Below are 12646 nucleotides of genomic sequence, written 5' to 3' on the forward strand. Positions count from 1 at the left end.
TGCTAACCACCGATTTTGGTCATAAATGACAGCAAACCAATCTCCACAATTAATGACGCCAGCAGATATCTGTCGTAGTCCTGTCAGGACCACTCTGGGGTTCCTGCTCCATTTCCCCCATCAGCATTGCCAAAAGCCCTCTGTTCTTTCCCATTGTGTTAGGGCCATCAGCCTGTACCCTGGCATATGTATTTTCAGTCAACTGAAATGTTGTTGGGCTGAAACACTGGCACATCTGTGGCTCACTGCAGAAACATGACAATGATCTGCAATGGACGCTGCTTCCGTAAGGTATGGCCTGATGGATTTTCCTCATTGCTGGTGCAGGTTTTAGTGGTTGAGAAAGGAGTGCATCATATGTCTGCATGTCACCTTCAGCAATATGATAGAGCTGAGTACTGCAAAGGCTTCTCCAAACCATCTCATGGAAGATCTTGCCATCCACAATGTCATTCCCCCGCAGTACAAGACTGTCTGCAGTCCTTTTCACAGTTTCCCCAATGCCATCTGGAGCTCCCTTCCCATGTGAAATGGCGAAGAAGTTTCAGGTTGTTCGCTGGAAACCCAGTGTTGGAGGGATATTGCAGAGGAGAGAGAAGTTCTTCTTGATTTTGTACTGCTTGCTGGGGCCATCTGACCAAAATTGAATGGCATCAACTTTTCAAAATTTTAGACAAATATCCCTGAGGACCATGTGAGTCCAAATGGCAGAAGCATCCTGTCGCTTGGATTCTGATATTGTACAAAATCCTGCTTTCTCTTCTTTTGTGTAGTACATGTCAGTGTGCAGATCGAGCTTTGGGAGGTTCTGACCAAAATGGCATTCCTGTACCTCAGAATTATATTTGCATTTCCATGCCTCAGAAAAGTCCACATGCACAATTACAGTGCTTTCATTGTACTTCTGTATCATGCTCCTGTGTTCCCTGAACTGGTTCTGAACCAAGCACACATGTGTTGTTTCACTCTTTAGTTTGTCTTCATACAGTTTGATGAGCTCTGCCAGTGTGCCATTGTGCTTCACAAGTCTTGTATTGTAGTGAATTCCACCTGCTGTTTGGTCCTGAACTCGTTCCCATTGCTGCCACTCAACATCGGTCAACTCTTGCTGTGGGGTGGGAAGTGCGTGCTTGTGGAGACACCGGGTGCAGGAGTGCAGAAGACATGCCTCGCTTGTCTGAGAACAACACAGAAGTTCAAAACTATCCTCCAATTTGCTAGACTTGACAATACCATATGCTCTTAGGACCTGAAACATCAGCTTTGCATTTTCATGCTATTGGCATTGGCATGTCTTTTGAACTGATGGTTTTGGTGCTGTGACATAAAATGGACGTAAAGCACAGAAGGATGAATAACTGAGTTTTACAGTTGGTTCCTTTTTGATGAACTCCCTGTGGAGGTTAAATTTTGTGTCAGTCAGAATCATTCTCTGATGCTTTATTTTCTTCCGTGTTATCATGTCCTATTTGTCAGTCATCATTCGTGCAGCATTATGGTAGAAATCCTGAGCCATCTGGGTTATTGTTTGAATGTAAGTGGGTTTTTTGTAAGTAGTCCTTCTCTTTCGCAGTGTGTTGTACGTCAGCCTGAACTGCCTTGTCTGGTGTATTAGGCGATATTTCTTTAGAACTCTGCCTGACAGAGTCAAGTTCTTTGATTTTTGAGCAGACTTGCAGGGTGACTGTAAATTATTTTTGTTTTGATTAAATTCTTGAATGAGACAGTTGTGGAAGAGCAGGATTTTCTTGATGGAGGGGTTTTGAGTTTGCTTCCCTGTAGGCATCTGCTCTGTTTTTTTTTCTTGGTGATTCTTGTGTTTTTTTATTTCTAGTCTGCTCTCGTCACCAACGCTTTTTCAGTTTGTTCCTATCTTTTATTATCTCTTGAAGTTTATTTTTCAAAGCTTTCATCTCTCTCGAGTATCTTGCTCTTGTTTTCTTTCTTTCCCTTTCCCCTGCTATAGACTGCCTACTGCGAGCTGGCTCCGGTATAGTCTGATCCAATGGACTATCTGGTGGAGTTTCTGGGCGTTCTGGGCCCTTTCTCTTACACTCTCTTGACTCTTGCTGTCTATGTTTCCACGCCTTTCTCTTACTCCTCTTTTCCCTTTCATTCAAATCACTGATAGGTTTTATCTTCCCATCCTCTACTCTCTTCTTCCATCTTTGCTCTTCCTTTCTCAGGTAATATTCCTTTAATTCTGCCTCACTATATATTTTCTCTCTCTGCTTTTTTTGGTATTCTCTGTTTCTTCTTCGCTCCTCCACTGATAGCTGCTGCCTAGCCATAACTTCCTAAAATACATAAAAGGAAGGCCTGAAATTAATGGAATTACTATGAAATTGTGCAAAATTACTATGAATTTAAGTATGTTTAATTTGGTGAAATTTTATAAAATGATTATGAAATGGTGCAACTAAATTCATTTATGGTTTTAGTCATTGGGGATATATATAGTAAGGAAATATTGAAGGCCTGTGAGTGGAAGAAATAAAGGGAAAATTATGTATATTATAAATAAAGAGGTTAATGAAACATTACAAGCCATATTACTATTTAGTGTGATCATAAATTATATTCAAGCCTCCACTGAGGATGATTTGGATGTTTTTTGTCAACACCATCAAACTATGTGCACCACCATCAGACAGAAAACCAGATGGTGGTGACAAAACACACTTTTTTCCATGACATTCATGAGTTGTATACAGGAGCCATCTTGTTTTCCCTCTGTTGCTTGCTGCCTCTGGCCTCTACTTAAAATGCATAAATTTATGTCATAATTTAAAATAATTCTTTCTATACAAAAGAGAAAGTGCTGACACTTCATGGTTGTGACTGTAGCAACATCAATAAGTATGTAAAATTATTGAAAAAATAGCAAACTTACAGGAGCTTATTTGACCTTGTTGCACTCAGCAGATGTGGAGGGTGGAAAGGGGGTCCTCAGGAATATAGTTGACCATGTGCTTGCCTGATTTTATTGCTTTTTTTATATAAATATCTGATGGTGTCAACAAAATCTTGGGACATATTTTGAGCAACCACAAAGTAAGAGTAAATATTGCTGAAAATTCACTGATTTTAGTTTTAAAGAGGTTTTTCATTCTACTTTTTCATCTGGCGTATATATTATACATTTTAAATGATTTTTTAAATCAAATTGAAATGATAATCTCCTGTCTGAGGACAACTGATTTTGTGGGTACTGGGCTATCATATAATCATATAATTTATAAAATTAAAAACAAACTTATGAAAAATTGTTGCATTTGTGCAGAAGACCCTCAGATGATTAACCCTGATTATTTTACATAAGCAAATGTCACTCATTTTCAACGGAATTAGCACTTTTCTTAGTGGGACGTGTTTTTGCCGAAGTCTCAAGAATCAGTGACCTTATATTCCGTCTGGGTAGCCTCCAACCTGATGGCATGAACATCGATTTCTCTAACTTCCGTTAATGCCCCTCCTCCCCTTCTTACCCCATCCCAATTTATTTATTTATTTATTTATTTATTTATTTTCTCTTTCCCTCTTACAATAACTCCTTGTCTGTTCTCCATCTCCCTCTGGTGCTCCCCTTCCCCTTTCTTTCTTCCATGGTCTTCCGTCCCATGATACTCCCCCTTCTCCAGCCTTGTATCCCTTTTGCCAATCAACTTCCCAGCTCTTGGCTTCATCCCTCCCCCTCCCACTTTCAAATCTCTTACTATCTCTTTTTTCCATTAGTCCTGATGAAGGGTCTCGACCCAAAACATTGACTGTACTTCTCCCTATAGATGCTGCCTGGCCTGCTGCGTTCCACCAGCAATTAGTGGATTGGTTGGCTCATAAGGTGGTCTTAAGGTGTTGTACTTTAATGCACGCAGCATAAGAAATAAGGTGGATGATCTTGTTGTACAGCTACAGATTGGCAGGTATGATATTGTGGCCATCACTGAGACCTGGCTAAAGGGTGCATGTCTCTGGGAGCTGAACGTCCAAGGATACACGGTGTATCGGAAGGATAGGAAGGTAGGCAGAGGGGGAGGCGTGGCTTTATTGTAAGAAATGATATTAAATCATTAGAAAGAGGTGATATAGGATCGGAAGGTGCAGAATCTTTATGGGTTGAGCTAAGAAATCGCAGGGGTAAAAGGACCCTGATGGCAGTTGTTTATAGGCCTCCAAACAGCTGCAGGGATGTGGACTACAAATTACAACTGGAAATAGAAAAGGCTTGTCAGAAGGGCAGTGTTATGATAATTGTGGGGGATTTTAACATGCGAGTAGATTGGAAAAATCAGGTCGGCACTGGATCTCAAGAGAGAGAATTTATAGAATGTCTGCGAGATGGCTTTTTAGAACAGCTTGTTGTGGAGCCCACTAGGGGATCGGCTGTACTGGATTGGGTATTGTGTAATGAACCGGAGGTGATTGGAGAGATTGAGGTGAAGGAACCCTTAGGAGACAGTGATCATAACATGATTGAGTTCACTGTGAAATTAGAAAAAGAGAAGCCGAGATCTGATGTGTCGGTGTTTCAGTGGAGTAAAGGAAACTACAGTGGCATGAGAGAGGAACTGGCCAAAGTTGACTGGAAAGAGACACTGGTGGGAAAGACGGCAGAGCAGCAGTGGCTGGAGTTTATGCGAGAAATGAGGAATGTGCAAGACAGGTATATTCCAAAAAAGAAGAAATTTTCGAGTGGAAAAAGGATGCAACCGTGGTTGACAAGAGAAGTCAAAGCCAAAGTTAAAGCAAAGGAGAGGACATACAAGGAAGCAAAAATTAGTGAGAAGACAGAGGATTGGGAAGTCTTTAAAACCTTCAAAAGGAAACCAAGAAGGTCATTAAGAGAGAAAAGATTAACTATGAAAGGAAACTAGCAAATAATATCGAAGAGGATACTAAAAGCTTTTTCAAGTATATAAAGAGTAAAAGACAGGTGAGAGTAGATATAGGACTGATAGAAAATGATACTGGAGAAATTGTAATGGGAGATGAGGAGATGGCAGAGGAACTGAACAAGTATTTTGCATCAGTCTTCACTGAGGAAGACATCAGCAGTATACCGGACACTCAAGGGTGGCAGGGAAGAGAAGTGTGCACAGTCACAATTACGACAGAGAAAGTACTCAGGAAGCTGAATAGGCTAAAGGTCAATAAATCTCCTGGACCAGATGGAATGCACCCTCGTGTTCTGAAGGAAGTAGCTGTGGAGATTGCGGAGGCATTAGCGATGATCTTTCAAAAGTAGATAGATTCTGGCATGGTTCCGGAGGACTGGAAGATTGCAAATGTCACTCTGGTATTTAAGAAGGGGGCAAGGAGGCAAAAAGGAAATTATAGACCTGTTAGCTTGACGTCGGTGGTTGGGAAGTTGTTGGAGTCGATTGTCAAGGATGAGGTTACAGAGTACTTGGAGGCATATGACAAGATAGGCAGAACTCAGCATGGATTCCTTAAAGGAAAATCCTGCCTGACAAACCTATTACAATTTTTTGAGGAAATTACCAGTAGGCTAGACAAGAGAGATGCAGGGGATGTTGTATATTTGGATTTTCAGAAGGCCTTTGATAAGGTGCCACACGTGAGGCTGCTTAACAAGATAAGAGCCCATGGAATTACAGGAAAGTTACATACGTGGATAGAGCGTTGGCTGATTGGCAGGAAACAGAGAGTGGGAATAAAGGGATCCTATTCTGGTTGGCTGCCGGTTACCAGTGGTGTTCCACAGGGATCAGTGTTGGGGCCACTTCTTTTTACATTGTACATCAACGATTTGGATTATGGAATAGATGGCTTTGTGGCTAAGTTTACTGACGATACGAAGATAGGTGGAGGGGCCGGTAGTGCTGAGGAAACGGAGAGTCTGCAGAGAGACTTGGATAGATTGGAAGAATGGGCAGAGAAGTGGCAAATGAAGTACAATGTTGGAAAGTGTATGGTTATGCACTTTGGCAGAAAAAATAAACGGGCAGACTATTATTTAAATGGGGAAAGAATTCAAAGTTCTGAGATGCAACGGGACTTGGGAGTCCTCGTACAGGATTCCCTTAAAGTTAACCTCCAGGTTGAGTCGGTAGTGAAGAAGGCGAATGCAATGTTGGCATTCATTTCTAGAGGAATAGAGTATAGGAGCAGGGATGTGATGTTGAGGCTCTATAAGTCGCTGGTGAGACCTCACTTGGAGTACTGTGGGCAGTTTTGGTCTCCTTATTTAAGAAAGGATATGCTGACGTTGGAGAGGGTACAGAGAAGATTCACTAGAATGATTCCGGGAATGAGAGGGTTAACATATGAGGAACGTTTGTCCACTTTTGGACTGTATTCCTTGGAGTTTAGAAGAATGAGGAGAGACCTCATAGAAACATTTTGAACGTTAAAAGGCATGGACAGAGTGGATGTGGCAAAGTTGTTTCCCATGATGGGGGAGTCTAGTACGAGAGGGCATGACTTCAGGATTGAAGGGCGCCCTTTCAGAACAGAAATGCGAAAAAATTTTTTTAGTCAGAGGGTGGTGAATCTATGGAATTCGTTGCCACGGGCAGCAGTGGAGGCCAAGTCATTGGGTGTCTTTAAGGCAGAGATTGATAGGTATCTGAGTATCCAGGGCATCAAAGGTTATGGTGAGAAGGCGGGGCAGTGGGACTAAATAGGATAAAATGGATCAGCTCATGATAAAATGGCGGAGCAGACTCGTTGGGCCAAATGGCCTACTGTGGTGTTTGCAAAGTACTGTAGTAATTTTATGTATTGCACTATACTGCTGCTGCAAAAAAAAACAAATTTCATGACGTATATGAGTGATGATAGACCTGATTCTGATATAGGTCTCTTTTATGGACTGAGAGTGGGAAGGGGGGGTAGGGAGAGGGGAATCATGGTTGTGGAAAGGGGAAGGGAGAGGGTAAGAGCAGGAAGCACCAGAGGGACATTCTGTAATAGTCAATAAATCAATTGCTTGGAATCAAATGACCTTGCTTGGTGTCTCCGGGCTGGCTGTGCCTACACCCAATCCACGACCCACCCCTGGCACTCCTTCTCTGCCACCTGCCCCACACTCCTCCTGCGGCACTCTACCCTCGCCTTTCTCAACATCCTTTGCTCCTGCCAGATTTACAAACTCGCTCTCTACTCCACGTTGATAAATACAGTACTGTGCAAAACTCTTAGGCACCCTAACTAAATAACATGCTTAAGACTTTTGCCCAGGACTGTATGTCAAAAATATAATGTGAATTTGAACAGTTTGACAGGATGACACCGTAACATTCTCTTCCACTTGTTTCACTGTTGCTCTGATTCTATTATTCATTTGGGGGCAGAGTAGATTTACCCAGAATGCTGCCTGGATTGGTGAGCATATCTTTTTTAATTTAATTCAATTTATTGATTTTTAATTTAAATATATATATATATTTTTCTTATTGTAATTTATAGTTTTTAATGTATTGCACTATACTGCTGCTGCAAAACAACAAATTCACAACATTTATCAGTAATATTAAACGTGATTCTGATCATGAGGATAGGTTGAGCTAGGTAGGGCTTGGAGGGAAGGATGGGGAAGAATTTGAAGGATTTGATAGAGGTGTGCAAGAATATGAGGACAGCCAGAGCCTTTTCCCCAGGGCATTAATGGCTAATATTAGGGGTATAATTTTAAGGTGACTGGAGGAAAGTCTAGATGGATGTCAGAGGTATCTTTTTGATACAGAATGTGGTGGGTGCCAGGAATGCCCTGTCAAACATGGTGGGAGAGACAAATGTGTTAGGAACATTTAAGAACCTCTCGGATAGGCACATGGATGACAGGAAAATGGAGGCCTATACAGTGAGGAAGGATTAGATTGATCTTAGGGTAGGTTAAAAGGTTGACACAGCACCGTGAGACGAAGGACCTTCACAGTGCTGTTACATTCAATGTTTTATGCCATCTCATTTTAAAGTCATTAAATTATGTTAATTTCAGATCTCATGTAGCATTTTCTGAAGGCTTCATGGTATGTGCATCCAAATAACACAGAGAATAAGATGAGAGAGGTTATAGGTTTGATCTCTTATCTCTGTATTGCTAGTGATACGAACATTGGAATTGGATTCAGTACATTCTGGGCAGAACAATAAATAATCAGAAAGGGAGGCTCTTGTCCAATGTCCAGTGATTTAATTTGCATGTTTCAGTTATTTAGGAAATAAGAGAATTATTTTAACAAAAAAAGTATTAAGATAACTTTTAGCAAGGCTCGAGACAGACTTTAACTTTAAATTTAATATAAAGAAACAGCATGGTAACAGGCCCTTCTGGCCTAACAAGACCGAATTACCCAGATACACCTATGTGACCAATTAACATACTAGGCCATATGGCTCTGGAATGTGGAAGGAAACTGGAGCACCCTGAAGAACCAACACAGTCACGGGGAGTAGGTATAACCTCTTTCCAGGAACTGAACCCAGGTCGCTGGTGCTGTATGAGTGTTATGCGAACCACTACGCTTCCGTGCCACCTGTAAAAATGTGAAGATTGGTTTGGGCTGCCCTGAATAGTGCAAAGTATGGGGATAGAAGTTTGTACAGAATGTCCTTATTCTGTGTTGTGAACTTGTAAGGCTTCACGTGACCATCTTACAGAATGTAAGGTGAAGGTCCTTTTTATGAAGAACATAGAACTTAATATGTAAGTCCATTATCAGTAGAATATAAAGATTTCATTATGTAAAATATACCTCCGGAGTTTTGTTTGCTGTGGTATGCAGCTTAACCTATGGTTCCTTCTTCCAAATCTCAGACATCCCACCCTGCAAAAACTCATTTCAGGGAGGTAGCACCATCAATTTGCGGGAGACCCCCAGAACTTCTAGGAGAGGTAGGATGTCCGCAATAGAGTAGCTCCTTAGTAGCTAGCCAGCTGGTTTAAATAATGTTAGCTATGCTAATGAACGAATGACACCTATTAAACGCACCTCAACATGTCTTTTGTCACTGTCACAAACAGTGCAGCGAGCAACATTGTCATTATGTTGACCGCTACTAGGCAGGGGTACACTTTAGTGTAGTCCGGGGTGATGTACGTTTTATATTTTCTTTTTTTGGAACACTCTGACATGGCGCTCTCTCTCTCTCTTGCTCTCGCTCCCGCGTGCTCTCTCTCTCTCTCTCTCTCTATCTCTCTCCCTCACTCTCACTCTCTCGCCCTTGCAACTCTCTCTCTCTCTCGATCTCTCTCGCTCGCTCTCAAAAAAATCAATTTCCGGGATATTGTATATAATTTGCAGGCATCAGGGAGCCACTATCGATATGCGGGAGACTCCCGGAACTTCCGGGAGAGGTGAGATGTCTGAAATCTTTGGCAGGACAAACTTTGATGAAAATGACATTTTTGCTTGGGCTATCTATACATTCCCAATTAGCACTACAGCAATTCTGTGGATGATCACAGAACCCTCTCTCTTTTGCTCCAACTATGAAAAAAGAGGAGATATATCTGGAGAATGAATTATTGCGTTGTTCTTGAAAAGGCCTTGTACACGGATATTTCTTGAAGAGGCCTTGTACATGGACGCAAACTCCTTTTGCTGATCCTGCTGTGCAATACGTTGCTTGTGATAAACCAGTAAAACGAGATGTTTATTCTCTCAGGCTCTGACCTCTGCTCTTGTTTTCGGTCCCAGGAACCTCTGAGACGCCCAGCTGCCTGACTTACATTGGCTACTGCTCTCAATTACAGGAGTCAGGCATGTACTTTCAATGTAAGGGTGATAATCAAGAAATTGTCATCATTAATGGAAATTTTAGACCATAAGACCCTAAAACACAGGAGCAGAGTTAGGCCATTCAGCCCATTGATTCAGTTCCACCATTCAATCATGGCTGATTTATTATCCTTCTCAAACCCATTCCTCTACCTTCTCCCCATAGCCTAATAATCAAGAACCTATCAACCTCCGCTTTAAATATACCCATTGACAGCTTCCACTGCCATCTGTGGCAATGAATTCCACACGTTCACTACCCTCTGGCTAAAGAAATTCCTCCTTATCTCTGTTCAAAAGGGACATCTCCTTATTCTGAGGCTGTGCCCTTTGGTCCTAGGCTCCCCCACTAAAGGAAACACCCTCTCTATCTAGGCCTTTCATTCTGCTATGGAAGGCAGTATTTGCAATTAACCACAAGTAACATTATTGCTGTTTGTTCACAATGGTTTTGATGATCTCACGTGGTCTGTACACACCAGCTGTGTGGTGAAAAAGGCACAACAGCGCCTCTTTCACCTCAGACGGCTGAAGAGGTTTGGTATGGGTCCCCAAATCCTAAGAACTTTCTACAGGAGCACCATTGAGAGCATCCTGACCGGCTGCATCACTGCCTGGTATGGGAACTGTACTTTCCTCAATCGCAGGACTCTGCAGAGAGCGGTGCAGACAGCCCAGCGCATCTGTAGATGTGAACTTCCCACTATTCAGGACATTTACAAGGACAGGTGTGTAAACACTGGGGACCTGAATCACCCCAACCACAAACTGTTCCAGCTGCTACCATCCAGGAAATGATGCCACAGCATAAAAGTCAGGACCTACAGGCTCCGGGACAGCTTCTTCCACGGAGATCAGACTGATTAATTCATTCTGACACAACTGTATTTCTATGTTGTATTGTTGTGTATACTATTTATTATAAATTACTATAAATTGCACATTGCACACTTAGACAGCGATATTACGTGAAGATTTTTACTCCTCATGTATATGAAGGATGTAAGTCATAATAAAGTCAAAGTCAAGTCAACCATCAACATCAAAGAATACAGGTATGCCAAAGGAGGACAAGTGGTAAAAGTTCCAGAATATTATATAGGTCGAAGCGATAAGAAAACCATATTTCTTGGAATAGGAGCAATAGATCTGGAGCTGGAGCTGCAATGGCAGAGTGGTTAAGGAATTGGACTTGAAATCCAATGGGGATTCCCCACCCCTGCTCCGACCGCTCACATGACTGGCGGTAGGGAACCATATGTCCAGCTGCCACTAAAGGCTTCGGGGACCGTGCGGTAACATGGTGGTTAGCGTAATGCAGTTACAGCGGTAGCAACCCAGGTCCAATTCCGCCACTGTCAGTAAGGAACTTGTGCGTGTTCCCTGTCACCGCATGGGTTTCATCCAGGTGCTCAGGTTTCTGCCCACATTCCAAAGACATATGGATTAGTAGGTTAGTTGGTCACATGTGTGATTGAGGGGCTCTGGCTCGTTGGACTGGGGGGGGGGTGGCTGCTACTGCACCCAATCTCGAAAAGAAAACATAATAAAAAATCCAACATTTCTTTTATCTCTACACAAAGCTCAATGCAGCCATTAACATTGTCTCAGTCACAGAATCCATATCATTTGTTCAGTGATGTCAAATATCCACATGCAAACAAGAAATTATGCCTGATTTTCATTCAAAATCCTAACTCCTCCATTACAAAAGTTGATGTGTTGCTCATCTCAGACATTTAGACCCATCTAGGCCAAAGCTCCTTCTTTTATACAAAAACAAGTTCAACTTCCAGTCACTCAGAATTGTTGTGCTTATCTCAAGAGCAATAATATTCCTCCTTTGATTGGGTAAATAAAATTTAATCCTGCAAGATAATAAACAGCGTCCTGGTCATAAAATAATCGCACTTCCTTCCTTCCCATGACCCCAGATTTATCACAAACAAAAGGTTTAACCTAAAGGAGATGACATAGAGTAAACATGAGTTTTATATGATCAGGAAATATTGTATTTTTAACAAGAGGAGAACTTGTAACGATTGTGTAATTTCAAAAAATGTTACCTGTCATCAGCTGCTTGCCCAATGGTGTGAAGTTCAGGTATCTTCTGGAATGCAAGCTGACACAGAAAGAGATTAAATGTTTTTACCTCTTGAGAATGTTTTGCCATGCAGTTCCATTACGAATGATCTGTGGAAAAAAAAAATCAGAGAATGTGGGATATACTCAGGATGTCAGGCAACATCTGTGGGGTGAGGAATAAAGTTGACTTTTCAGGACCATACTCCTTGATCTTGTTATATATGCACGGAGCAAGAACAAAATCAGAGCAGTAGGATTAAATGTTTTTACTGAGTCATGTTAGCTTCAGATCTGAAACATTAAAACTCTTTCTATCACTGCACATGCTGTCTGGCATGCCAATTATTTCGGGCCTTCAGTTTTTTCCCCCAGTTTTGAAAATCTTAATTCCTTTATTGCCTTTCAATGGCAGATACATACATCAATACTCTTTATTTTTTATTTTTATTGGCAGATACAGGTTTTGGGGCCATGAGCCCATGCTGCCCAATTCCACACATGTGACCAATTAACCTACCTACCCATATGTCTTTGGAATGTGGGAGGAAACTGGAGCACCCAGAGGAAACCCGTGTGGTCATGGGGAGAATGTACAAACTCCTTGCAGACGACGGCTGAATTGAACTCTGGTCGGTGGAGCTGTATTAGCATTGTGCTAACTGCTACACTACCAGGTATTTACCCTCTATTTCCCTTCATACACTGGCCCCATAAACATTCGTCATTTTGCGTCTGGAGAATATAAGTTACCCCGCAGAAAGGAATTCCAGAGTGTAAAGATGTCTCCCAATTCCACTCCTTTAACATCCTGTTGT

At 41.8% G+C, this 12646-nt stretch overlaps 1 long non-coding RNA gene across 4 annotated transcripts in view; it reads right to left on the reverse strand.

Annotated features, from left to right (window-relative positions):
- LOC140204316 (uncharacterized) overlaps positions 1–11891 on the reverse strand; it is a 92066-nt gene extending 80175 nt beyond the window's left edge. For 3 of the 4 annotated variants that reach the window (XR_011887586.1, XR_011887584.1, XR_011887585.1), the window contains exon 1: positions 2894–2933. This is a non-coding gene — a long non-coding RNA (uncharacterized lncRNA). Of the gene's footprint in view, positions 1–2893; positions 2934–11812 lie in introns of those variants that run through there. The other variant, XR_011887587.1, reaches the window with a different exon arrangement.
- Positions 11892–12646: the final 755 nt, after the last annotated feature.

Source organism: Mobula birostris, chromosome 10 (assembly GCF_030028105.1).
Source record: "Mobula birostris isolate sMobBir1 chromosome 10, sMobBir1.hap1, whole genome shotgun sequence".
NCBI lineage: Eukaryota > Metazoa > Chordata > Chondrichthyes > Myliobatiformes > Myliobatidae > Mobula > Mobula birostris.